At 37.9% G+C, this 13,323-nt stretch overlaps 1 pseudogene; it reads right to left on the bottom strand.

Moving 5' to 3' along the window:
• Positions 1–1,532: 1,532 nt before the first annotated feature.
• Positions 1,533–2,945, bottom strand: LOC138167290 (olfactory receptor 2AP1-like; annotated as a pseudogene).
• Between the last annotated feature and the right edge of the window lie 10,378 nt (positions 2,946–13,323).

Genomic DNA, 13,323 nt, shown 5'->3' with positions numbered 1-13,323 from the left:
ATTTGAATCCTTTTAGTGTGTCTCTTCCCTACCTTTCCAGTTTTACTGTATCTCATGTCTCTTGTACTTTATTTTCTAGATAAATTACTCTCATCATATATGCCATTCTATCTTCTGCTTCTGTTCTTTTACATATGGGGTTGTTCATTTGTGGATATACTTCTTTCTTACCAGTCACTTAAAAAATCATTTAAAAATACTTTATTTTTTCCATGTACATGTAAAAACAATTTTTAACATTCTTTAAAAAAATTTTAGTTTCAAATTCTCTCCTTCCCACTCTTCTTTTCACACTCCAAACTCCCCCTTCCCTGAGATAGCAAGTAACTTGATATAGGTTATACATATGCAATCATGTAAAACATATTTCTACATTAGTCATATTGGGATGTGAAAAAAATTCACAGTAAAAAAAACCCCCATGAAAAAATAAAGTAAGGGGTGGCTAGGCAGTGCAGTGAATAGAGCACCTGCCCTAGAGTCAGGAGGACCTGAAACAAATCTGGCCTCATACACTTAACACTTACTAGCCATGTGGCCTTGGACAAGTCACTTAAGCCCAATTGCCCTGACTTCCCCCCTCCAAAAAGAAAAAATATATAGAAAAAAAATAAAGTAAGAAATAGTATGCTTCAATCTACATCCAGAATCTATCAGCTCTTTCTCTGGAGGTGGATGGCATTTTTCATCATAAGTCCTATGCAATTGTCTGGGATCTTTGTGTTATTGAAAGTAGCTAAGTTATTCACAGTAGATCATGATACAATATTGCTGTTACTGTGTACAATGTTCTCCTGGTTCTGCTCACTTCACTTTACATGAGTTCATATACATCTTCCCAGGTTTTCTGAAAGTATTCCTGCTTGACATTTCTTATAACACAATTCCATCACAATTATATACCAAAATTTGTTCAGTCATTTCCCAATTGATGGGCATCCCCTCGATGTCCAATTCTTTGCCATCACAAAAAGAGCTGCATAAATATTTTAGTATACATAAGTCCTTTTCCTCTTTTTGAAAAATTTCTTTGGAATGCCGACCTAGGAGTGCTATTGCTAGGTGAAAGGGTACGCACAGTTTTATAGCCCTTTGGTCACAGTCCCAATTGCACTCTAAAATGGTTGTATCAGTTCACAACTCCACTAGCATTTCCCACATCCCTTCCAACATATCATTTCCCTTTTCTGTCACATTATCCAACCTGACTGGTGTGAGGTCTCACAATTCATCTTATAAGTCCATTTTTTTAAGGCACAACATCCCTGTTTTTATATATCCTCTCTTGAAAATATCTTGAATATGTTTGACTAGATTGTATATTTATTCATCTAGGTATAAGTATTTCCCCAGCACAATGTAAGCTAATTGAGAGAACTTTTTGTCTTTGCATCCTCAGCACCTATCATAATTCTGTGCATGCAGTAGTCCCTAACATTTTTGTTGAATAAGTCAGAATATTTTGGGACAATTGTTGCTTCATTCACCCTTTTTCTTTTAATTTTTCATGCAGACTTGAATTGTGTATCTCTTTAATGATTCATGATCTTTTGCACCAAATTCTTGAAGGCTTGTATCACTTGTTTGTTCTTTAGGGTGTAAATGAAAGGATTTAGCAGGGGGTGTAATTGAAGTTAGAAACATATTTACCTTCTTATGGAAGCTGAAGTCTTCCTTTGCTGAGGGTTTAATGTACATGAAGATACAGCTGCCACAGAAGAGAGAAATCACAATCATATGGGAAGAACAGGTGGAAAAGACCTTTTTCCTTTGCTGGGCAGAAGGAAATCTCAGTATTATCTGAAAAATATTGGAGTAAGAAACAATCACCAACCCTAAGGTGGACATCAGTCTCACTATGGCTGAGTGAATCAACCAGACCTGTGTTGTAATGGACACCAAGATATAACAGGACAGCTAGGCCAATTATGATTTGATAGGAGTGTTTATTAAACGGCCGCGGCTGCCTCTCAGACTGAAAGACAGCCTTGAGCTTTCTGTTAGACATAATTTTATAGACAATGTGTTTGCTAGCAACAGAACATGTTTCTAAGGGGTTAGCATTGTTTCCATTGAAGTAAAGCTTTCTCAGTATTATTCCCACTGAAGCAAAGCATTCTCAGTATTATTCCTATTGAAACAAAGCCTTGGTATTATTTCTACTAAAGCAAAGTGAAGCCATAGTTCCTTAGTAAAGCCTTGGATACAAACATAAATAGACCTGAATCCATGGGAATCTGTGGCATGTTTTAGCAACACAGGTGAAACATTTTTCTTTATTATTGGAGTCTATTAGGTGGTTTCCAAGGAACCCAGTAGGGGTCCCCTTTAGCAGATTTAAGGAGGCTCTAGTGTATAATTTCTGGTGGGCACTTCAGTGTCTGAGCAGGAGAAATTCAGAAGGGGATGAGTATCACAATAATAATGATTTATTATATTGGATGAGCAGAAGTCCAGGAAACTTGCCATTAGGACTGCTGGGGCAGCAATCAGGAAGCCAGCCAGCCAAGAGCAGAGGACAAGCAGGATGCAGACTCTGCTGCTCATGATGGTTGTGTAATGCAGGGGTTTTTTGATGGCAACATACTGATCATAAGACATGGCGGCCAGAAGGTAAAACTCTGTGGCCCCCAGAAATATGGCAAACAAGTACTGAAGGAAGCAGCCAACAAAGCTGATGGTTTTGTTCCCTGTTGAGATGCTCAGTAGCATTCTGGGAGTAAAAACAGATGTGAAGAAAATCTCTAAAATGGAAAAATTCTGAAAGAAGAAATACATAGGTGTCTGGAGGTGGAGTCCAATAGAGTGAGAGTGATAATGGTCAGCTTGCTGATGACACTGAACACATAGATGAGAAAGAGACAGAGAAAACTCACAACCTGGAAATCAAGGGCATCTGTGAGACCCAGAAGAATGAAGTCTGTCAGTGTGGTGAGATTTTTCATTGTGACCTTGGCTGAATCTGCAGGTGAAAGGGAGAGAAGTCAGTGGTTAGGATGGGACAACCAGTGGAATCACCTGATGGTGATGATAGCAATAATGCTTCTAATAATGATAAATAGCATCATATAGTGCCTACTATGTGCTAGGTATTCTGCTAAGTGTTTTACAAATATCATCTCATTAAACCTTAGACAACTCTGGGAGTTAGGTGCTTTATTATCCCAATTTTATAATGGAGGAAACTGAGGAAAACAGATGTTAAGTGACTTTATGAGGGTCATGCAACTAATAAGTGTCTGAAGCTGTCTGGTTCATCCCAAACTCCTTTTTCAAGTGTAGTACAGGTCATCCTGAATGCCTTTTTTCATGGTCTCCCCATGCTATCCCCTTCCCATGAATCATTTTGAGAAGGACATTTATAAACTGAATGAAAGCCAGAGGAGGAGGACTCAAAGAGTGGGGACGAGAGACAATGACAAAGTAGAATTGGTTAAATAAATGGGACATTGGGGATGTGTAGTGTAAGGATGCTTGGGGAGTTATGAAACTGTCTTTATATATTTGAAAGAATTTCTTGGGGAAGACAGATAAGATCAGTTTTGTTTGGCTCAATGCAGGGGTCATTAATCCTTTTTTATGTGCCCTGGACCTCTTTGGCTGTCTAGTAAAGCCTATGGAGCCCTTCTTAGAATCATATTTTTAAATACATAAGATGAAATATATAACATTAAAGAGGAAATAAATGACATTGAAACATGGTAATCATAGCTATATACATATTTATGTACACACATGCATGAACAGAGAGAACAACAGTTCCTGGACTCTGTAGCCCCCTTCTCTCACCCTCTCAGGGGGAAGAGAAGTGGGTGGAACTTGCTGAAGGGATGATTTAAGCTAAATGTAAAGATGGTATTTCCTGCTGGTAGCCAGAAGGAAGATGAGGTGTCTCAGGAAGCTGTACATTCCCTCTCCTGGAAGTTTCTTGTGAAGGCTGGGTAACCATTTGTTGGGCATGTTGTAAAGAGACATTTTTGTTTAGACAGGGGTTGTACCAGGTGGCCTTTGAAATCCCTTGCAACTTTGTGAAATTCTTTGATTTTGTCATTGTATGCATAATACCATCATTTGATTCTTTTTTTTTGGCTACCCATTTCCCATTTTTATTCCTTTGTCATAGCTTCAAGGCTCAGCAGTCTTTGATTCCTCCATTCATGCAGCCATGTCTTTCTCTTTGTCTTCTTTTTCCCCTCCTCATTATTAGAGGGAGAATACAAACACACACACAATTATATAATATATGTATATATGTGTGTATATATATGTATAGATGTATACATATATATATGTGTGTGTGTGTGTGCGTGTGTGTGTGTGTGTGTGTGTATGCAGGGTGTCCTAAAAATCTTGGTGCAGTTTAAAGCTAAAGACTTTTGGGACACCCTGCATATATCTATATACAGGAATGTGCTCATATATATTTAACAACTGGCTCTTTGAAAAAAAAATTTGTTCATGACACACTTTTCACTTTGATATGCTTATTAACATTTCTTCACCACTCTCTTCAGTCTAGATATCAAGATAACAATAAATCAAGCTCTGATTTGCAGTATTCACCTATTTCTGAGGTGTAATTGTTCACACTGATAATTAGCTCTTGCGAACTGATTTCACCTGGATGTATATGTATATAAAATTTCCCATGCCCACTTGCCTTCCTCTGGAAAACAGAGAAAACTCTTCTAAAAAAGAATATGGGTAAAATATTGGTGTGGGAAAGGTACACAATGATCTCTCTCATCTCTCTGGCTCTCCTCCCAAGAACACTGCATGGTGCTATTTCCCTGTACGTTTGCAGGGGTTTGGGAAGCTGTGTATTAGGGCAGTGGGTCTATAGGTGAGGCATCAGCAAACAAGAATCATTTGTAATTACTCTTTAATTTGTTGGTTGACTTCACTATCTCTGGGTTTTTTTAGATCACAGTTTCAGCCCTGGGACATAACCTCTGGGGCTATTTAGTTCAACCAATACCTGGCCAAGCTTCCCTTGAACAAGTGATTGACAAGTGATCACCCAGCATTGACTTAAAAGTCTCCTTTGAATAGAAACCCACTAACCTAAGACTGCCTAGTCTACTTTTGGATAACTCTGTTGTTTAGTCAATCAGTTTTGTCTGACTCTTTATAACCGAGTGGACTATATCATGCCAACACTGTCCACAGGGTTTTCTTGGCAAAGATACTGGAGTGGTTTGCTATTTCCTTTTCCAGGGGATTAAGGCAAGAGAAGTTGAGTGACTTGCCCAGGGTCACACAGCTAGTGAAGGTCAGAAGTTAGATTTGAACTCAAGTCATCCTGACTCCAAGCCCAGAGCTCTACCTATTGAGCCACCTAACTGCCTCCAAGGTAAACAGAGGTCAAGTAACTTGCCAGGGTCACACAGCTAGGAACTATTTGAGGCTAGATTTGAGGTCAGGTCATCCTGACTTCAAGTCCAGTGCTCTATTCATTGAGCAACCTTTTAGATAACTCAAGTAACAATTAAATCTTTTTTTTTTTTCATATTGAGCTGAAGCTTGTCTGTATGGTTCCTGTCTGTCGTACCAAAATTTGTTCTTTCATGTGGTTGTGCCACTGATTGGGAAAGCGCCTTCAGAGGGAACCAAAGGGAGATTTATAGGAGTGGTTTTTTATTCCTGTTTTAAGGTGCCCCAGGGATTTCTGAGGAGTGTTCTAGCACCTCAAAGTTTCCATTCCCCTGGATCCCTTCTGACCTGATTCCCTGCATTGTTTTCCTTGATTCCTAGATCATATAGACCCCTTTCTTATGACCTCAACATTGCTCCAACACTGAATCTGGGGAAAGAAACAAATGGACATTATGGACTTTTCTAGGAGAATATTCTAGTGTCTTGAGGAAAGGATTCTAGGATCCATTTGGTATATTCTTCTTGTCTCCATGGAGAAGGGCACACGTGGGTCTTGTTAGAAATAAGATTGCCTGGGATGTCCTTTGCTGCTTTTTCTCCATGACTTTTATAGTTATTGATTTAAAGCTGTGGTATCTAACTAAAATGGAAATGAGGTCACTAAAGCAGGCATAAGGATCCCTATGGGCCATAGATTGACTTAGTAAACCACACATTAACATTATCTATGTTGAATTATATTTTTACTTATTTTGTCAAATATTTTCCAATTGCATTTTAACCTGGTTGAGCCTTACTCAGGAATGTTGCAGGAGATGTGCTGTTTCTGGTCATGTATTTGATGCCTCTAGTCTAAGATATGTGAGCTCTTAAGAATAATTAACATCGACTCTTTGCCTAGATACCCAGAAGTGAAGAATCTGGGAGCTGGAAGTGACCACCAGGGCCTCTTCATTTTCCGGTCACCACCTTTGACTCCAACAATGTCCTATTGGGAATTCACATGACAATAGATAGAACTGATGTGGCTTGTTGAGGTTTGCAAATAACTGTATTATTTCATTTTGTCCTCACAACAACTCTGGGTAATAAATGCAGCTATTATCTTTAATTTTCAATTGAGGAAACTGAGGGATAAATAGAGGCTGAATGACTTTGCCTACAGTCACAGAATCAGTGTCTGAGGCCGGATTTGAACTCAGATCTTCCCAACTCCAGGTCTAGCATTCTATATACTGTACCACCTAGCTGCTTTATTGGCTTGTGATACTAATGTATTTTCAACTACACAAACTCAGAGGACCTAGTAAAAATGGGACACATGCCTGAAAATCCAGAAAGATAAATGGAGGTTTTCAATCCTAAGGGTTCTGAGGGATAAATAAAAAACGAGAGTCCATATATTGGTGACAAAGCAGTATTTCATAAAGCATGCTTTCTTTTACCAAGTCCTGCTACTTTATCTTGGTAAAACATATAGATTTTCCTGTGAAGGAACAGAGCTCAGTTCACCTAGAAAAATGACAACTTTGTGGGCATTTATTATATCTCCATTATTCCTACTAATACAACCTCCAACTGTTTCGAAGACTGTGAGAGAGCTGGCCTTATTTCATACAAGTGGACAAGTAGATGCAGTCAGAATGGAAGAAATGGAACTGAGGTCAGAGTATGCTCCAAAAGGATAGATGCTGATAACCTCTGTAGGTCTCAAGAAATCTCCTTGTAAGCTCCTACACTAATTAGAATCAATCAGATTTTATCCGCTCCATTCAGTATGGGCACTTGGGGATCATTTGGGTGAAACAGTTAAAAGTGCCCTTGGGATTTATATTTGAAAATGACTAATGAACTTCCTTAATTGGCAAATTTGGAAATAAATGAATAGGGAGAGGTTCCAGAGAGACAGGGGAGAGAGGTTCCAGAGAGACAGGGGAGTAAGGTGCCAGGAGTTCACAAGCTGAGATTCTGGAGGCTTTTTTTTGGCTGTGAGCATCCTCAGATGTAGGCAAACTATCCAAATCAGGAAAAAAAATGGTTCTTGGATGAAGGTCATCTTTTTCCATCTTTTCTTCTGTCCCAGGTGATCCTGGAAGTTGTTGTTTCAGGATCATAAAATTTAAAGCTGAAAGGAATATTGGAATTCATCTTGTCCATCTTTCTCTTTATATAAAGAACCAGAGACTCACGTGTTAAATGACTTGATCAAGAACATGGGATTTGAACTCATATCCTCAATCTCCAAGTGCCCATGTAATACTTAGCCTTTGTCTTTTTACTGGTTTGTTCCTTATTATCTACAAATAAGATCCTACTATCATCTTAAGCTATTACCTTATCTCCCTTTCCTTTTTAAAAAAATTTATTTTAGATTCAAACACTGGAACACAAATACAGAAGAGTAAAGGAACAAAAACATATCAGAAACTTAAATATTGGAACTTAAAATACAAAGTAAGAAAGGGGAATAAAAGCATGTCATGTGCATAGCAGAACATAAGAGAAGATCCAAAATAAGTAACAATAAATTTTTGTTTCAAGAAAGCCTGTATGATTAATACTACATATTGTCTTGAGAGTGGCCGTTTCTTTTTTGCTTCCTTGTAAGTTTTCTTTTGTTCTCTGCTGTGCACTTTTTTTTTACTTTGTTCTTTTCCCCCCTCTCTCCTCCACCCAGAAGGCTACAGTTAAGTGAGGATATATTTCTCTATAGCTATAGACATATACATACATATATAGACATATACTTTCCCTTTCAAATTCTACTCTGATCTTTGTTTTTAAGTTTGTACATATCTCTTGTTTTCTGTCCCTCCTACCTCCTCTACTTTATTTCTATCTGCTAGCTTGCCCTGCTATTACTTGCCAACCCCCCTCCAAGGATGCCTGCCCTGTCCTCCCATTCCCCTAAATCTAAACACCTTCCCCCCACAAACCTATTATGTTACCCTCCCCTCTAAAGATCCCTCCCTTGCCCTCCCCCCCTTCCCTATCGCCTTGCCATTTTATTTCTTCTGAATTTAGAAGATTTTTACACTTTTTAAATATATATGTATTGTTTCCTCTTAAATTCATTTCTGATGAAAGTAGGTTACTAGAAAGAACTACCAGCCCTCCTCTCCAATCTAATTCCTTTGTATTAATTCTTCCTTTTGTCTCATTTGCATAATTTCAAAAAATCCTCTTTTTAGTTGTTCCTAAATGGTTTTACTTTTAAAATTCATATCATGCTCAGGTTTACCACAATCTTTCCTATGAGCTACCCAATTATTAATAAAAATCTTAGACATATGTTTTGTATTTTACATATATAAAAAGTAAATGTTCTGTCATTATTGAATGCCCTGTAATCAGTCTTTGGTATGTACCTTATGTTTCTCTTGATTCTTGTGTGTTAAATCTTCTATTACATTCAGGTTTTTTTTTTTAAGCAAAGTCTTGAAAGTCTGACAGTTGATCAAATCTCCATTTTTTCCTCATCCAGGATTATGCTTAACTTTTCTGGGTATTATATTTTCAGCCAGAGTCCCAGTTTTTTGCTCTTCAATATATAGTGTTCCCAGGTCAGTGGTCCTTTAATGTCTCCACTGCTAGGTCTTGCGTGATTTTAATTTTGGCACCACAATATTTAAATTGTTTTATTCTTGTTGCTTTTAATATTTTATCTTAGAACTGGGAGTTTTGGAACTTGACTATAATATTTATGAATTTTCCACATAGGATCTCTTAAGTGGTAATTGATGGATTTTTTCCTATTTCTATTTTACCCTCTTGTTCTAATGCTCCAGGGCAACTTTCTTTAACTATTTCTTGTGTTATTGTATCAAGATTTTTTTTCCTTTCATAGAAAAACTCCTAGAAAAATTTGTTTGCACTCACAGCCTTCACTTCATCTCTCCTTACTGACTTCTAAATGTTGAGTAATTTCACTTTAGACCTCATCACTCAACTCAACTTTTTATCTCCGGAGTTATCAATAATCTTGTAACTACCAAATCTAATGCTTATTTCTCAATCCTCCTTGATCTCTCTGCAGACTTTGACACTTTCATCACCCTTTCCTGTTTACTCTTTCTTCTCTTCATTTTTGTGTTCTCCCTTGGTTCTTTTCCTACTGATCTGACTCCTTCTCTGTCTCCTTTGATGGTCTATCATATAGGTTCTGTGCTCTAACTGGGGATGTATCCTAATCTTCTGTCCTTGGTGTTCTTTTTTCTCACTCTCACCTTTTGATTTCACTAGCTCCCAAGAGTTTAATTATCTCTTTTCAAATGACTTACACACACACACACACACACACATATATATATATATATATATATATATCCAAGTCCTACAACTCCCAGAGCCATCTAAAATTCATCATATCCCAAAACAAATTCCTCCTCTCTCTCTCTCTCTCTCTCTCTCTCTTTCTCTCTCTCTATTTATCTTAAATTATTCCTACTTATTATCTCCACCAAGCAAAGAGAAAGAAGGAATTATGGTACATGTTAATACCTGTACCATGAGAAAGAGAAAAAAGCCCCATGCAATTAAAATAGTCAAAGTAAGATTTTTACAGGATGGATACAATATTTAATACCTTTCTATGTATCTAGGTTTCATGATGATTTTGTCATAGACTTCTCCATTGGGAAAAAGTTAAATATTTTTACTTAGTTTTCAACCCCCCTTTCTGACACAATTACCAGAAATGTCAGAAAAAAGCAAAAATTTTATAGAATAGATAAAAATTTTCTACTTACCACTTATGTAGTAGACATATATTTATTTTGTTCCCTAGGATGGGGGAAGTACTTTTTGTTGTGAATAGAAATTTAGAATGTTTTAAATTGTGATTAAAGGTTTCTTAAAACAGAAAGCAATAACCTCAGATTATTTTCACATGTAAAACCAACAATTTTCTGTGTAATACAGTTTTGGGTGACCTTTGTGTCACAAGGACTTCTAGGCAGATCTGAAACCCCAACTTCTCATCTTGGCTTGACTGGAGTCCCCTAAATGGGCAGATGAGAAAAATTTGTTCCAGTGGCTATGAAGGTGACTGAAGCAGGCACTATGGAGTGCTTAGAGCTTGGGCAGGAATTGAAGACACCAAGGTCATGCACTAAATTTGACTGTCACCAGTTGTATTGACTTTTGTCCTGCCACTGGACTTCAGTGACTCTGGAAGAGAGAGTGAGGCTTTTCTCATAACAACTCTTTCTCACTTAAATCCAATTCATGTGCAAGTTAAGATATCACCTGTGATATCACTGGTACTCTTTGAAAATTAAGGAAAACAGCAATGATATTACACAAAAGATAATCACAGATAGTGAGAAATGTATTTATCAAAACAAACAAGTAAATATGGTAGTGGAGAATCCATACATATTTGTTTAGCAGATAGACTACACACTACACAAAACTTAGGGAGTTCTATGACCCAGAACAGAGATGAAATTTTAGCTCAACAGAGTCAGTAAGGCAGTCAATAAACATTTATTAAGCATCTACTATAGGCTAGGCACTATGCTAAGCTCTAGGGATACAGAAAATAGGCAAAGGACAATTTCTGCCCTCAAGCAACTCACAGTCTAATGGGGAGAAAACAAGCAAACATATATGTACAAACAAAGATCTATACAAGATAAATAGGAAATCATTAAGAGCAGGAAGGCATTAGAATTAAGAAGGTTTGGAAAAAGTCTTCCTGTACAAGATGAGATTTTTGTTGAGACTTAAAGGAAGCTAGGGAAGCCAAAAGATGCAGATGAGGAGGCATAGCATTTTAGACATAGAATTCCATCCAGAGAAAATGCCTTGAGCTAAGAGATGGAGTGTCTTGTTTGTAGAACAATAAGGAAGGCAGTGTCACTGGATTGTAGGGCAAGTGAAAGACGGTAAGATTTAAGAAGACTGGAAAGGTAGGAGAAAGCTAGATTAGGAAGGACTTTGAACTCCAAAGAGAGGATTTTTCATCCTGGAGGTAATAAAGAGCAACTGGATTGAGTTGTGGGGGTGACATGATCAGATTTGTGCTTTAGGAAAATCACTTCCTTTTCAGTGCCTCCCTAACTGAGCTAGCTCTGATGTATCAACATATTTGTCTAAGTGGACCTCCCTGGAAAGTATACTGCCAAGGTTAATGAAATTATCCACAGCATTCAAAATTTTGCTATTAGTTCTATAAATGCTGGTGGAGAACCTCTCTTTTCTTGCTGATTGTAGGGTCAAAATTAGCTCAAGTGGCAGAGAATTGATCTACACTCTGTTGCATTTTAGTTTCAGAGTCTGCACTGAGTGCACAATTATCTGTAACAAAAAATCATGCAACAACTCTCTTTCTACTTTAGTCTTGGCCTGTAGCTTTTTCAAGTTAAATAGCTTGCCATTGGTGTGTAAAATGATTTTGATGCTATTTTCATCCTTGTTGAAGATATCCAGCAACAGTACTGAAAATATCATGCTAAAAAGCATGGACGCAAGCACAAAGCCCACTTCAATCCATTGGAGACTAGGAAAGGATATCCAGAACCTATGCAAATATGCCATCATGAAACTGGTATACAGTAATGATAAACATTTTCAGGCAACCAGATTTTGCCATGATCTTCCACAAAACCTCCTGACTGACAGCATGAAAGACTTTGGTAATGTCAATGAATGTTAGGTACTGACCTCTGTTCTCCTGGCATTTCTCCTGGAATTGTTGGGCAGCAAGCACCAGTTTCTTGTCCCTTTCCAAAGCCACATTTATGGTTATCACTAGATAACCATCTTCCAAGTGAAAGATCAGCCAATTAAGAAGAAAAAGTCACTTTAGTGAATGAATAGAGGATAGATTAGAGTGGGTAGAGCTTTGAGGCAGACAGACTCATAGGTTATGAAGGGCTTTGAACTCCCAAGAGAGAATTTTTTATTTAATCCTGGAGGCAATGAAGAGTCACTGGAGTTTATTGAGTAAGAAAGTGATATAGTTGGACTTATGTTTAGTAAAATCACTTTAGTAACTGAATGGAGGATGGATAGGAGAGGGAAGAAATTTGAGGCAGGTCATTGCAATAGTCCATGTATGAGGTGATGAGGACATTCAGCAGAGGGGTAAAAGAGAAGGGGTCATATTCAAAAGATGTTGCAAAGGTGAAATAAAAAGGTTTTGGCAATATATTAGATATGAGAGATAGTAAGGAGGCTAGGATGATAAGTAGCTTATGATCTTGAGAGAGTGGGAAGATGGTGGCATCCCCAACAGTAATAAAGAAGGTAGGAGGTAGGAAAGGCTTAGTTGGAAAGATAATCAGCTCCATTTTGGACATGTTGAGATTGCATTAGTTCACCAAGGCGTTAATATAGGGAAAGGAAGTGAGAGTGGCTAGTGCAAAGGAGATGGCCTGGGAGAGAACTGAGGGGTCTTGCGACTGGAGGTTGTGATATGAATGAAGGGTAGGTTTGAGTAAGGGAAGTCATAGGGAGAGGTAAAAGGTAAATAGATTAGGTTTTGATAAGGGGATTTCAGAATTCTTGCACGTGGAGGTGGTTAATTAGTGGATGTTGGCAAGATGGAGGGTATGGTCATCTTTGTGTGTGACTAAAGTGAGGTTGAGAAGTAGCTCATGGGAGGATAGTAGGTTGAGGAACTAAGTGGTTAAGGTATTTGAGGGAGAATCAGTATGTGTTGAAGCCCCCTAGAATGAGGACAAGAGTTGGAAAGATGAGGGAAAATGAGTTGAGGGGAATGTAAATAAAGAATTTTGTGGTTGGGGATACAGGACAAGGTTTAAAACCTACAGGTGTTAAGAATCATTGGGATGTCAGGGTATGACTGGGTATGAAAATGCTTGTCACTGAGTGGAAGGTGACACTCCTCTTCCCAGAGGAGGCTGGAGATGAGTATAACATGAGATAGAAGGCATACAATCCGATGGTCAGATGAAAGACACTGTATTAATCTGAAGCAGA

This window comes from Petaurus breviceps, unplaced genomic scaffold, assembly GCF_028583685.1.
Source record: "Petaurus breviceps papuanus isolate PSGF00001 unplaced genomic scaffold, PetGlider_PUasm1.0 229, whole genome shotgun sequence".
NCBI classification, from domain to species: Eukaryota; Metazoa; Chordata; class Mammalia; order Diprotodontia; family Petauridae; genus Petaurus; species Petaurus breviceps.
This window is presented reverse-complemented; position numbering and strand designations above follow the sequence as displayed.